Here is a 13249-nt window from a genome sequence, read left to right on the forward strand (position 1 = left end):
TTTAGACTTTCCAATGTTTTCATTCTCCCTAAATCTGCATCCAGCTCATGGTGAGGGGAGAAAATATGGGACAAAAAAATGTACAGATACGTTAATTCCTGGGAAGTAATAACTAGAAGTCAAATAGGAGAGTAGTAATAACAATGGCCACAAGAACAACATGGTGCCGGTGTGTGAACAGGATCTGATTGTTCCTGTGACTACTCTGCTTTTGTTCATCTTATGTAATTTATCTGCATGTTTTAGAGCAAAACAAGGAGAAAAGAAGTCCCCTTTCTTTGTGACCCCATTCCAATAGCCAGCGCTGTGACATTCAGGGACAACAAATAGATGTACACACAGTCTATTTTCTAATGAGGGACAAATACATACCTGTGTGTAAGTCCATTTTGGGTGTCGTTGCTTTGTTTTTTTTATATATATATATATATATATATATAAATGTTTATATATATGTTTTATACAGAAAGCCTAGTATACTGTTTTGTAAGAAAACAAGAGCATAAAGACAAGTGGAAAGAAAAGAATTGCAGCAGTGCTTAGCAAAATAAATGACACTGGAAACGTGGAGAAAATCAACACTCTAAATGATTTGGAAGACTATTTTCTCTTTTTGGTTTTGTGTGTGTGCTACTTATGATTTCCTGAGTAACCCAAGGCATTAGCTGGTCTTACCTACTAACTGTAGAATATAGTTAAAGCAGATACATGCTGATATACTTGTTCTGCACTAAACAGTTTTCCATAAGAAATGAGGCCCAGGGGAATCTAAATAAAAATCAGCACAGTCCACCATTCAGACAAACACCCCAGGGGCAGTGGGAGGGATGTCTCCTCTTAAAGAGACAGTGAGGTATGGGAATTGAGAGAGGATTGACACAGAAATCCATATGGGTTGGATCATTTCATCAACTTGAGCAGATGTACAATGAAAAAAAATAGTAATAAAAAGGAAAATCACCAGCAAAATAAACCAGAATACATTTTATCTCTCTTGTCTACACTTGGTGTGCTATCCCATGTATTGTCTGTGTACATAGAGCATGATTGGGTTTTGGGGTGGTTTCAAAATAAACAAAATCAGTTGTGCTAACACAAGAACTGTTCATGATTCTTGATTTTTGATTTGCTGTGTAATACAGTGCAATTTCATTTCCTGTACCATTCTTCAGGTGGTAAGACTGAGGCAGTTTCTGCTTTTCCACTCCTGACTGCTCTTTTGATTTGATGCTACCCTTTTTGGGGAAAGGAGTGTTCCTTGTTTTTATGGTAGGCAAAGCAGGCCCTCACCTGGAATTAAACTCTATCCAAATTATACTTAGAAATGAAGCAGATCCCACAACCTTCTACCCACTTTCCAGAACATCTTTTCAATTTTATTTGCTGTTGTCCCAGTGCACCCATTGACTCCAAATTAACTTTTTTTTGCCTTACAAAATCTGAGCCAGAACAGCTGCAGAAGTCACCCAAAGTGAACAGTTTGTTTTGACAAGCTTGAGGTAAATTAACACTGCTGGTGATGGAAGAAATGTGAGATTCACAATTTGTTCCTTAGGCTACACCCTGCAAAGAGCTATATCTTGGCTTATCTTCTGCACTTCAAAGTCCAAAACTTTGAAGACAAACAAGACTGGCTTCTCCTTTAGGATGTAATAGGCCTATGCCATGTTAGCTGCACTGGCTTATGATCACCAAAATAATAAATAAAATAGATTAAAGGTGTACCATAGTTGTTTCATTAGTGAAAAACCACTAAAGAAACAACCCAAATCAATGTAAACAAATTATGATTTTTTTTTGGTGTATTTTATAGAATCATAGAATCATTGGAAGTTTTGTGTTAGAAGGGACCTTAAAAATCACCTAGTTCCAACCCCCTGCCATGGTCAGGGACACCTTCCACAGGACCATTTATTCACAGTGATAATGTTTAAACAATTTAGAGTGGCTCTTAAGGAAATTAAATTAAGAAAAAAAAAATTCAGCAGCATTCCAGGCTTAAACCCCTCCCTTCTTCTTAAAGAAAGCAAAGCTTAATAGTGCACTTAAGGTGCTTTTGTAGTGCTTAGATCCTGAACTGAGAACAGCAATTCAGGCCATGGCTGTTCACTCCTGGCACAAAGGGTTTTGCTTTGTGCTAGACAAGAACACTTCAAAGTTATTATCATCTCAGTAAAACATCGGGAAGACACCCAGCAAAGGAATTAAAAGCACGAAGAAGCAAGTATTATTGAAACCCACTTGCAAATGTCAAGTGAGCAAATGTCATCAGCCAGAAACTCAACAAAATCTCCCTGACAGAGCAAGCCTGGGACTTAAAACATTTGTTTGAAGCCTGGGACTTAAAACATTTGTTTGAACAGCTCCCGTGATGTAGCACTGAGAATTCCTGACCTGTGGACTGATAGGAGTTTTCTGGTGACTCCCAGGCACAAATCTCTATACTTGTTGCACATTCTAAGAGCAAAAAAATCACAGAATCCTGGAATGGTTTGGGCTGGAAGGGGCCTTAAATGGCATCCAGTTCCAACCCCGTTGCCATGGGCAGGGATGTGACCCCCTAGACCAGGCTGCTCAGAGCCCCATCCAAGCTGGCCCTGAGCACTTCCAGGGATGGGGTAGCCACAGCTTCTCTGGGCAGCCTGTGCCAGGGCCTCCCCACCCTCACAGGGAAGATGATAAAGGGTAGATGCTTCCATGGATTACCTGGGAACCACCTACCATGGTCTCAGTAGCCACCCATCAAGCAGCCCACAGCACACAAATACCTGCAGTCCCTGTAAGAGACAAAGCAGAGGGAAATATTCCCAAGTCAAGGAACATGATTTTCAGTGCCTGTACGGGCCATCCCAACTAACAGTCTCCCAAACTTTTCCTGGGCAATGTTGAGCAATGCAAAGATGATCCACTTAGTTTTGTCTGAGGGCCAGATGTGATCCCAGGGGTGTTCAGGGGCTCTTGCTCTGTGTTTTAGGCAGCTGACAAATTATCTACTGGTTTTTGCATGTTCCAGCATGAGACAAATTGGAAGAAACCCGGGGAAGGTGCTTTGGATTCACGCTTGGAGAAAGCCCTGTCACTCCATTGACTCTATAGGCAATCTATGGAGATATGGTTCCTAACTTTAGCCATCTATCTTTAGAATTAAATACAAATTCTGCCTTCCCATTGTAACTGTGGCAATTTAATTTTAGATTTCGTGTTACTCGACTCTACGTAGACTTTTAACACGTGCAAGTGAAGAAAGGCAATTGAAACCCAACATAATGACAGCCAATACTCCAGGAAGCTTCCATTGTGCTTCCATATCCACCAGCTGCACCAGCCACAATTCACAGCTTCATGTTTTTAAAAATTAGAATAACACAATAATACTAATGCAGAGTTTCTCAGAGTATTTCAGTGTTTTTCCTTCTCTTACCCAGCTGAAGTCTGGACATGCCAAGAGTCACACAATAAATTATATTAAGAACAAGGCTGTTATGATTCAGGTGAAGCCTGGGTTCTAGTAAACATCTATGACAAGAATGGTTCTGGGTTTCATTCAAGCCTGATGTCCTTGAAAGTACCATATTTTGGGTATTTAAGTTGCCTCACGTTACGGAACTTAGCCAAGAATTTCTTCTGGGGAAGAAAATATGCATCCTTTTATAGACTTTGCAAAGCTGAATTGTGAAATCAAACCTCTGTTTAAATAGATTAATTGCTAATTAGACATTAGCCATTGATAAGATCACATAGTGTTAGATTCTTGAAATTATTGTGTCATGTAGGGCTATGAATGATGTTCCTGAAAAGGCACAATTCTTGTCGACTTCAAGGTTCCCTTTTGTTGTTGGGCAAATCTAATATGTTCAGATCTACAAAGAAAATTAACAGGCTAAATTCTGATTTGACAGTAGTAGGACTTAGTTTAAACCCTCTCAATGAAATCCTATTCCTGCTGAAGACAGTCATAGTCTGTTATTTGTTTTGGAAGAGCAAAAGTTGACCTCAACTATTTCTCAACTTATAAACCCCCAATTCACCATCATATCAGTTATTTATTGCTGTGTGTCTCTGTTTCCTGGTAAAACTTTCTAGGGACCTGTGCTCCTGACTGCTTCCACGTATCCATGGACACGTGCCCATGGTATTCCTGTTCCTCCACAGCTATTTAAGTCTTTGGATGTGGATGTCAGGCCTATTGCCTGTAACAGTGTGAAAAAACATGGTATACTTTAGGATTTGGTAAAGGTTGAGCACAAAATAAACACAGGAAAAAAGAATAGATGGAGGGAGGTGACAGAGGGCACGCAAGGCAACTTTTCTGTGGACTTTGTTAACACTCAGAAGGATTCTTTCTCCTCTCACCTTGGCTGAACTCTACACCCCACTGCCCCTGAGCTGTGCCTGCCTGAACGAAAGGTCTGCACCTTTTTCAATCATTGTGTTATGAGATTTATAGATTTTGTTAAAAAAAAACAATCCCAGAAACTCAATACACTCCCCTGTTCATGGTTTCCTGGACTTCCTGACCTGTCATGCTCTAAAGTTTGCCATGAATTGCCCTCATTGTGCCATTTCCTCTGTTTTGTTTCTATTCTTGTCTTACAGCAGGGATTAAGAAGCTTGTGGAAAATGATCAACATAGTGATATTATTTGCCCATTTTTCAGTAGCATTTCTAGAAATTTATTTCCCCCTTCTCTTCTTTTCCTCCACCCTTTATTTTCAAGGCCCCAAGAAGGACTAATAACAGTGAGAGGTGATCCCTCCATTTAATCTCTTCTCCCTTCAGCTTGTGCTGAAGTTCCCCATTTTAGAGGGTGTATCCTTACTCCTACACAAAAACCTGGAGGGACCATTTATTAACTCATTTTTTCCTTGCCATTGAAATCAAACAACACAATGTTCCCTGGAAGCATGGGAGCCAAACTGCAACCCTTGGCAAAAAAGTGGCTGTTAAGTGCAATTGCTGGAAATAGTAATAGTTCTTTTCTGTTGTATTTTTTTTTTTTAATTTTTATTTTTTAATTTCTTTTTATTTTTTTTATTTTGTTTTGTTTTTATTTTATTTTATTTTATTTTATTTTTTCCCCTGAAAAGTAACTGGAGCACTTGCAGGTACCAACGTGTCCAAAAGACAGTCGTGACTATAAAAACAACAAGGTGCAGAACACACTTGTTTTCCCAATCTACAATTTTTTCTTGTTTCATCATTTCACGTTATTGCTTAATGGAGAACAACCTGGCATGAAAGGGGAGAGGGGAGAAGGAAAGGATGGGCCTGCCTGATACTACATCCCATCAGTCCTGTGTGGGAAGAGAGGCCACTTGTACTGTAACTGTATTTTCTGTCTTGGAGCCAGATCTGATTTACCCAAAATTGTTTTAACATTGTTCAAGGAGTGAAAAAGGAGCTGAGTTCTATTTCTATCTGGCTTTCCAGTGCTTTGTGTTGTCATGGTAGCGTGAAAAGTGTTTGGTGGTACAAGGGAGGGGACATTAGTACTTTCATGTGTGCTGTAAGAGATCTGACCTCAGCTCTGGCTGGTCAAGACTCAAGCCAGGCAAGGGAGTGATTCTCAACCACCTATTTCAATCTGTGAGAGCCAGAAAGATCTGGGTAGTGCCAATTTGACACACATTCCTTGCTAGTCCATGTCATTCCATTTCTGTTAATCTTCTAAGTGTACTTCAACGAGTCTTTATTTGCAAAGGTGATTAATGAAGGAGCCCTGAACTGACAGACTGTGATTAATTTGCCACAGGCAGGTATTTTGTCTGTGGGGCATTTTCCTTCTCATTCTTGTCATTACTGAGGCTGCCACATCTACATCTTTTTGCAAGAGCCTTTGTCTACAGGAGGCAGAGAAAATGTTTAATGAAGGTAGGTCCACATTTCCTTGTCCACGGCTCGCAGGTAAAAGTCTCGAAGGAATGGGAAAGTTGTACTTCACCACTGTAAAACCCCAAGAAAACACCTGCTCAAGAACTGCCAAGGAAACTCTTGCCATAAGCACTTTGGATGAAGCCACCTTGGAAGGGGAGGAGGAGACTTTTAGTTGTTTGATTACAGATCCTATCATACTTGCCCTTGGGTTTAGCAGAGAAACACTGGGAAATTTCATTTACTAATACAAACATATCCTGAAATAATATGTCTTGGTGACATTTTAGGAGGGAATTACTCTCAGTTGCCACCTCTCTCTGTCCAGTGGGCACATGGAAATGAACTTCTGAAAAGTTAAAATCAAACAAGATGAATGACACTTTTGGGAAGAGCCCTGGTCCTCTTGATATGTGGAATCTGGGAGTGACTATTTTCAGAGAACTTAGAGAAATTACTGATTTCTGACTCCTGGTCAAGGTCTGGCAAGAGGGAAGCTGTGGACATGTCCAGAACTTGAACTTTTGGCTTTGAGGGACTGAGTCTCTGTGTGAACATGTAAGTGAGTCAGGCACTTCAGTTTCGTGAGTTTGAGTTGTGTTTATGTTCTTTTTCAAGTACTTTGCCTTGTCACATGAGGATTTCTCACATGGATTTTCAAGCATTTTGAGCTTCTATTGCCCCTGACCTTTGTCAAAACATCCAATGTGGTTAATTATTATGCTGGGGTTTCCACTGCATGAACAATAACCTCTTTCTTTCCTTAAAGGATTGTTTGTCCAATTAACCAGTTTTGTCCAATATTGTTAAAAAGCCTTGACTTTGGCTCCCTGATAAATAATAGCTGTTTCCTGAGCCCATTCAAACATTGAATTCATTGTTATATTTTAATAATAGCCTCAGAAATACTGTAGGGTTTCAGCACCATACATTTATTCCAGTTATAAATCAACATAAATGATTTAAATAATGCACAGATCTAAGAGATTCACTTAGTAAAGTCACTTGAGTGTTTTACATGAATAAAGATAATGGAATAGAACTGGAAGAGCTGCGAGGTTTGCAGATTTAATTAATTGGCAATATGTGGGATTTGATGGTAGCTGAGGTATGGAAACCAGTGGGATCCCACACTCTTGTGCCAAGCTGGATTCTCAGACTAGAGTATGACTTCCATGTGACTCAGGAAAGCAAAGTGTGCAGATGTAGGTGTATAAAATCCTGTGTATGTAGCCTCACATATGGAAAAGCATGTGGGCCAGACTTATGTAAAATTACTAATGAGTCTGTGTGGAACACACTTTTCCAACTCCTGTTATTCCAGCAAAGATGTAACACAGTTCTTGGGTGAATTTTGATGGAGACTCAATTTGCAGCTGATATTAAATTCATAGACATGATTTGGACAGTTCTTTTTATTGCTTAATTTTTTTTTCTTTTTTTTTTTTAATTTTTGCTTTTTTGTGGGAGGGAAAAAATTATTATTTCATGGTGTATTCTGTGGATGTTTTGAAGCAGATTATTATTTTTAATATTTTTGAGGCACAGTGTATTTCTGTTATTCCAGAGAAGATGTATTTGGACTTGCAAGCCAAGACATATAAATTTAGATGTTGGCAAGGTAGGAGTCCACATGTGAGGCAATCTTTTAAACATCTATTAAAGTCAGTGCAGGTCTGCTGAATTCAGCTAGGGAAATGTGAAAACTATTCAGATCACAAAATCAGGTTTAGCTGAATAACTGGAAAATTCCCTGACATATTGATCTCAACAGACTCTAACAGATTCCTGTCTCCCTTGTACCTGCCTTTGCAGATATATGCAAACAACATCTACAGTTTTTAACAAAATATTTTTAAAAAATCATAAATTTTTCAATGAAAATAAAACCACTTGCAATATTTGACATAGATGTTTACACTCCAGTTTTGAACTCATAGCTCAGTTTAATATCTAAAGGGCAAATATATAAATGATCAAAAATAAAATGTAATTCCTTGCCAGTGTGAATGACAAGCACTAGAGAAGACTTTAAATTAGTCCTGTCTGGTGAGAAAGAAGGATTTTATATTCAAATGTGTCAACTGCCTCTTAATCACATCTAGATATAGACAGAAATTATTTGCCTATATTGAGATAGAAATCCAGCAGAACATTAACACTTTGGTTGTCTGATTAATCTGTCCCTCAGACTGGTGGAAGCAGATTGTTCTGTGAAGATTTTCAGGATCTCAGGCTTTTATGAGACATGGGACAGGACAGCCAAGGCAAAATTGGGGCATTCCCTGGGAATACCTGGAGCCAAAACCTCCTCTAATGGAGGTGTAAGTAGGAAGGGCAGCCCGTGGGGTACCAGGCTGTAGGAGAAACCTTGAATTTGGGTGTATAAAGTAATGTTTCTAACAAGAGGGAGGGTGAAATTTCTGAGTATAAAACTTTATCTGTCCATTTCTATGGTCCTCAACACCCACTCAAATCCCAGAAATGACAGTGATGCACTTTTTCCACATCTTCCTTACCCAAATTCAGCTGGTAGTTCTCTCAGCTGGCCTAGTAGCTGCCTGGTGGCTACATATCAAAGCCTGAAGCCTCCTAGTCCCTCCAGAGCTGAGTTTTCAAAGGAATGGATGTTCCATTAAACACTCTCATTTGTACAAAATCAGTCCTGCCTCCGTTCCTGCTGCACTTTAATCCCTCAGGATCCCTGGGATGCTCACAGGGGCCCTGCTGCTCCGTGCTCTTCTGTTTAAGGCAATCCCCCGAGGGGTGGTAACTAAAGAAAACCGTCTGCAACCTGGAGTTTTAAAAATAGCAGCAGATGGCTGGAACTCTGCCCCCAGCTGGGGCTGCAGTGAGCAAAGGCTCGTGAAGGATTTCAGGGTCAGCCCTGCACTGTGGGAACAAACAGCCCGAGTTGTGTTTGAACTGGAGGCTGAAGAACGAGCCACAGCAGGAGCTGTTCTCTGATTCTTTTGAGGTACTTTTGGAAAGGTTGTTCTGCTTTGTTCCTTCAGCCAAGCAGGCTGGAGATGGGACTGAGCTTGCTGCACTGTGAACATCCCTTGTCAAAATGCTTCATCCCTTTTTGCCTCTCCTCTTTTTCCCACACCTCATAATATTTCCATCCTTTTTTTTTTTTTTTTTTATTTCAGACCTTCCTCATGAACTTTTACCTCAGCAGGATTTGCTTCTCCCCTGTTCCAGACTGGAATATGGACCAGTCCCAAATTTTAGAATCATAAATCATAGAATGGTTTGGGTTGGAAGGAACCTTAAAGTTCATGGCATTCCCCCTGTCCTGCCATGAACAGGAACACATTTCACTAGACTGGGTTGCTCAGAGCCCCATCCAACCTGAACATTCCAGGGGTGGAGCAGTCACGAAGTCTCTGGTTTTAATACCTCTCTTTGCTTAGTAGCTGTCCCTGATGATGATGCATTTCACACCTTTGTCACTGCCTTAAATAGGAATTTGTTGTCTCAGGTCTCCAGTATCTGTCCTCACTGACTTTCAGGGCAGACATTCTTCACCCATCAGCTCACCACACAAACAATGCTGGGGCTGCTCAGCTCCCACCATCAGACTTCTCACAGGGCTTCTGTCACCTCCTGCATTTCAGGCCATAGCATCTTCCTTGCACACTCTGTATTCTCTGGACTTTCTCCATCCTGCAGCAAACACTTTCTGGAACTGACGCCTCTCCTCCTGCTTTCTCTTCTGTTTTAGCCCCAATCAAAATCAAAAATCAGGCCAGCAACCCCAATATACTCCAACTTGGCAAAGGACTTGAAAATAGAGTTAGATTTAAACCTGAACTGCTGGAAGGAGACATTTGGGAGTAGGGAAAATTGGGAACCTCTTTTCTCATTTTCCCTGTTAAAAAATTCAGTAGCATTCCCAGTTGCACAGTTTTGACTGGGACCATGAATGATGGAGCCTTTCTTTTGTTTCTATTTTGCACTTTCTCTTGAATTTCCTTTTATTTTCTTTTGCCACAGAAGAAAGCAATTTTTCTTAAATATATCAGATTTGAAAAAAAAATGCCCTAAAGCATTTTATAGACCTGATTTTTCTTCTTAATTTGTGTCTAGGGCATTTTCATAGTGTCCTGTAGAAATTACAAACTACCTCCCAGCTGGCTGAAAATACCTGGATGCCCTGCTTCATTTCTTGCTTTTACCCAGCCATCTCATTAGAAATTGAAAAGGCAAAAAAAATTAGGGTGATAAACAAATAGGGACTTAGCAAAGCTCAGCTACCTGAAGGCAAAGCTCACATCTTGTCCAGCAAGCAACAAACATTCAGTGACATCACAGGACGTGCAAGTGACCCTTCCAGTGATGGAGGTTTGCAGGATGTTTGTGCTGAACAGCAAAACCTCTGATCCCTGATCTGCCAGGGCAGGACTTGGGGCCTCTGAGGTTTTTGCAGAGAGTTATCACTGCAACCTGTGAGCAGCAGGAAGGCTGATGAGTGAGTTATTCAGTCTGTTGCTGCTGGCGTTATGTCACCGAGGAACACACCTCCTCCTCCAAGCTGAGAGGGAGGCAGGAAATCCAAACCCAGGAGTTCCTCCAGCAAATGTCAACTGCAAACCTTCTCTCCTTGGATTAAGTCATTCCAAGGCTTTGTCAAACAGCTCAAAACAGCCTGAAAGGGGGCCAAAAGAAATGAGGGCTGCTAGACTGGGTCACAGCTGTGACTGAAAGGTTGACAATGGTTGAGGTGGGAGAGGGAGGCTGGAAGAATGAGACCAACAGGGAAGTGTTGCTGCCCACGCAGATAAGTCACTGGGTGGAAAAGCTTTGCCAAGCAAAGGCTTGCTGCAGTGGAAAGCACACTGTATTCAGGGATCACAGCTGCTGGGTATCAGCCCTGAGAGACAATTGCTCTCCTGCACCGGGGGAATTTATAACATTTAGTTCCTTTGGGTGCTTCTTGCAAAGCATCCTTTTTACAGTCTGGGAAAGAGGGACGAACAGAACACACTGTGATTCAGCAGAGGAGAAATGCCCTTTGAAGACAATCAAAAAGCAGCCTGAAGATGCAGGGAGGGGACAGGACCAGGACAGCTTGCCAAGGGAAGTTGCCGCGATCTTGGCCTAAGTGTGTTGGACACAGTGAGGCTTCTCCCAGGAGCTGTCCCTCCCCTCCCTGACTTTTACCAAGGACAAAGGCTAATTCTTAATCTCCCAGTGTGACAGAGACAGTCTTGGGATGGGGATTTCCCTCCTCCCTCTCCCAAGGCCGGCTCCAAGGAGGTGCAGAGACCCTTTGGGGACTTGACAAACGTCTTTCAGCACCATCCAAGTGCGTTTCTGGGGCAGACCCTTCTCCCTGTGAGTGGGGAGGACAGCCAACCTCCTTCTTCACAAAGTGGCTCTGTGTTGTCCCTCTGGCATCCGGAGACAGAGCTTGTTACCAACCAGTTTGAAGGACTTTTTAAAAAAATAGATCCTTCAAACAAGCAGAATAAGGAGACAGTGAGACCCGAGTGACTTGCCAGGGAGTTCAGATGGGTGGGATGTGCAACGAGTTTTCTCCACCCCTGCTCACAGAGAGTTGGAAAGTGGGGCTGCCTGCCTTTATTAAATATAGGCAGCAATGCAAGGAGCTGGGGGAGGACAGGGTATCACCAGGGGTGGTTGTCAAATAAAAGGAAAAATAATGATTATTTAAACTAAACTTGGAGCAACTCTTTTGTACGGTCTCATTAAATGCTGGTCTCTGGAAAGTTTCAATGGCTTCACAGCCACCAAGAGTGGGAACCGGTGTCTCAAACAGCATCAAGGTGGTTTTTTACATCTCAAATAAATTTGCAGCTTCCACACGACCTCTGGAGACTCTGTCCCTGTCACATCTCAGTGCCTGGAACAGTGTGTGGATGTGTGTGTGTGTGAGGGGGGTGTGTGTGTACAGGAGGGTTTGCATGTGGATGTATTTACAGACACCATTTCCCAGCCAAGGGCTGGGGTGCAGAGTGCCAGCTTGGGGCTGAGCCAATATTGTTGTGTTCTGGGAAAACACATAACGAGAGCTCCTATTTGGGTTATGATAAGAGTCCAATTTAATCACAACAGAAGCCAAAGTCATCCCAAATTACAGCTCAATGCAGGCTGTGATAGCAGTGAGGTTGCAGCATGTAGTTTTCAAAGAACATGAGCTAATGTCTAGAAAATGAGAGTGGAGGAAGGGCACTAGATTTTGCTTCTGGCCCAGCCACCAATTCCATTATGGTCTCAGACAAATCACGTTAGGCAATACTTACTATCCTGAAAAAAAAACCCAAACAATATCCAAGTAAGAGCTGGTAAAAAGAAAAAAAAACAAAACCAAGATGTCTGCAAAAGTTCAGACTGTTCTGGTGTCAGACTGTAACGTGCACCTAAATATGGATGGGGAAGACCAACACCCAAGTTGTATTTTAGTTGTTCTGAGATGAGATTTTCAAAGATGGACTAAACTAGGAATTCAAATCTTGACATTATATTCTGGGGGCTTCTGCCTCTAATTCACTCACATTTCTGAATGTCTATGATATGTGATAGCCTCAGTTTTCCTCCCTCTGATGGAAACACAACTTCTATGCTGAAACAGGGGTAAGTATGTGAAAATTAATTGCCTGTGTTTTTGCAGCAACTCTATCACTAACAGCAAGCTCTCTCTGAATATTTTAATATTAAAACTGCAAAGCAACATTTTATTGCCATACAAAGTTGCTGTGAAGTTTCATTACTTAAGACTTGCAAATACTTTGAGTTATAGTTTTCATATCACATTTATTTTCATTTTTTATTGACATAATAGCACAGGGTGAAGTCATAGTCAACACTTTTAGCTTAATATCAATTTCTTTGAGTTTGAGGGTTTAAACACTGTCCTTGCTTCACTGTAGCTCTGAGGGTACTTTTAATATTTTGAAAAGGCAGAGCAGTGCCTTAGTAAGATCTCCATCATACAATATAATATGTAACTAATTAAAAGGATACTTGGGTGTCCCGCTAGATCTGATATTTTTTCTTTCCTCTCCACTTTTTTTTTTTTAAATTCCAACCTCCTAGCTATAATTTTTCTTTTTCTTTACTCAAAAAGTGTTCTGTGTAGTGGCTACAAAGAAAAGACCACAACGTGCTACTCTCTGAATGTTGTACCAACTCTTCTCTTGAGAGCTATTATCAAGTAAGAAAAAAGATGAAACAATAAAATATTGCTTTGAAGAAGGCTGTAGTTGACCTATTCCAATTTCCTTGCCCAAGCTGGACGGATGCAAAAGAAATAAACTCCAATTTACATTGTATATTTGAGCATTTAAGATGCCTGACTTTCTCCATTAACACTGCAATTTGGTACTTCTGCCTTCTTGGAGCCTTTTCAAGA

The 13249-nt window shown here is 41.0% G+C and overlaps 1 long non-coding RNA gene across 1 annotated transcript in view; it reads left to right on the top strand.

Annotated features, from left to right (window-relative positions):
- LOC127461109 (uncharacterized) overlaps nucleotides 1-13249 on the top strand; it is a 493673-nt gene that overhangs the window by 296009 nt on the left and 184415 nt on the right. The window lies entirely within an intron of this gene.

The sequence above is a fragment of the Manacus candei genome, unplaced genomic scaffold, assembly GCF_025592945.1.
Source record: "Manacus candei isolate 608988 ecotype Guabito, Panama unplaced genomic scaffold, ASM2559294v1 h1tg000094l, whole genome shotgun sequence".
In the NCBI taxonomy this organism is placed as follows: domain Eukaryota; kingdom Metazoa; phylum Chordata; class Aves; order Passeriformes; family Pipridae; genus Manacus; species Manacus candei.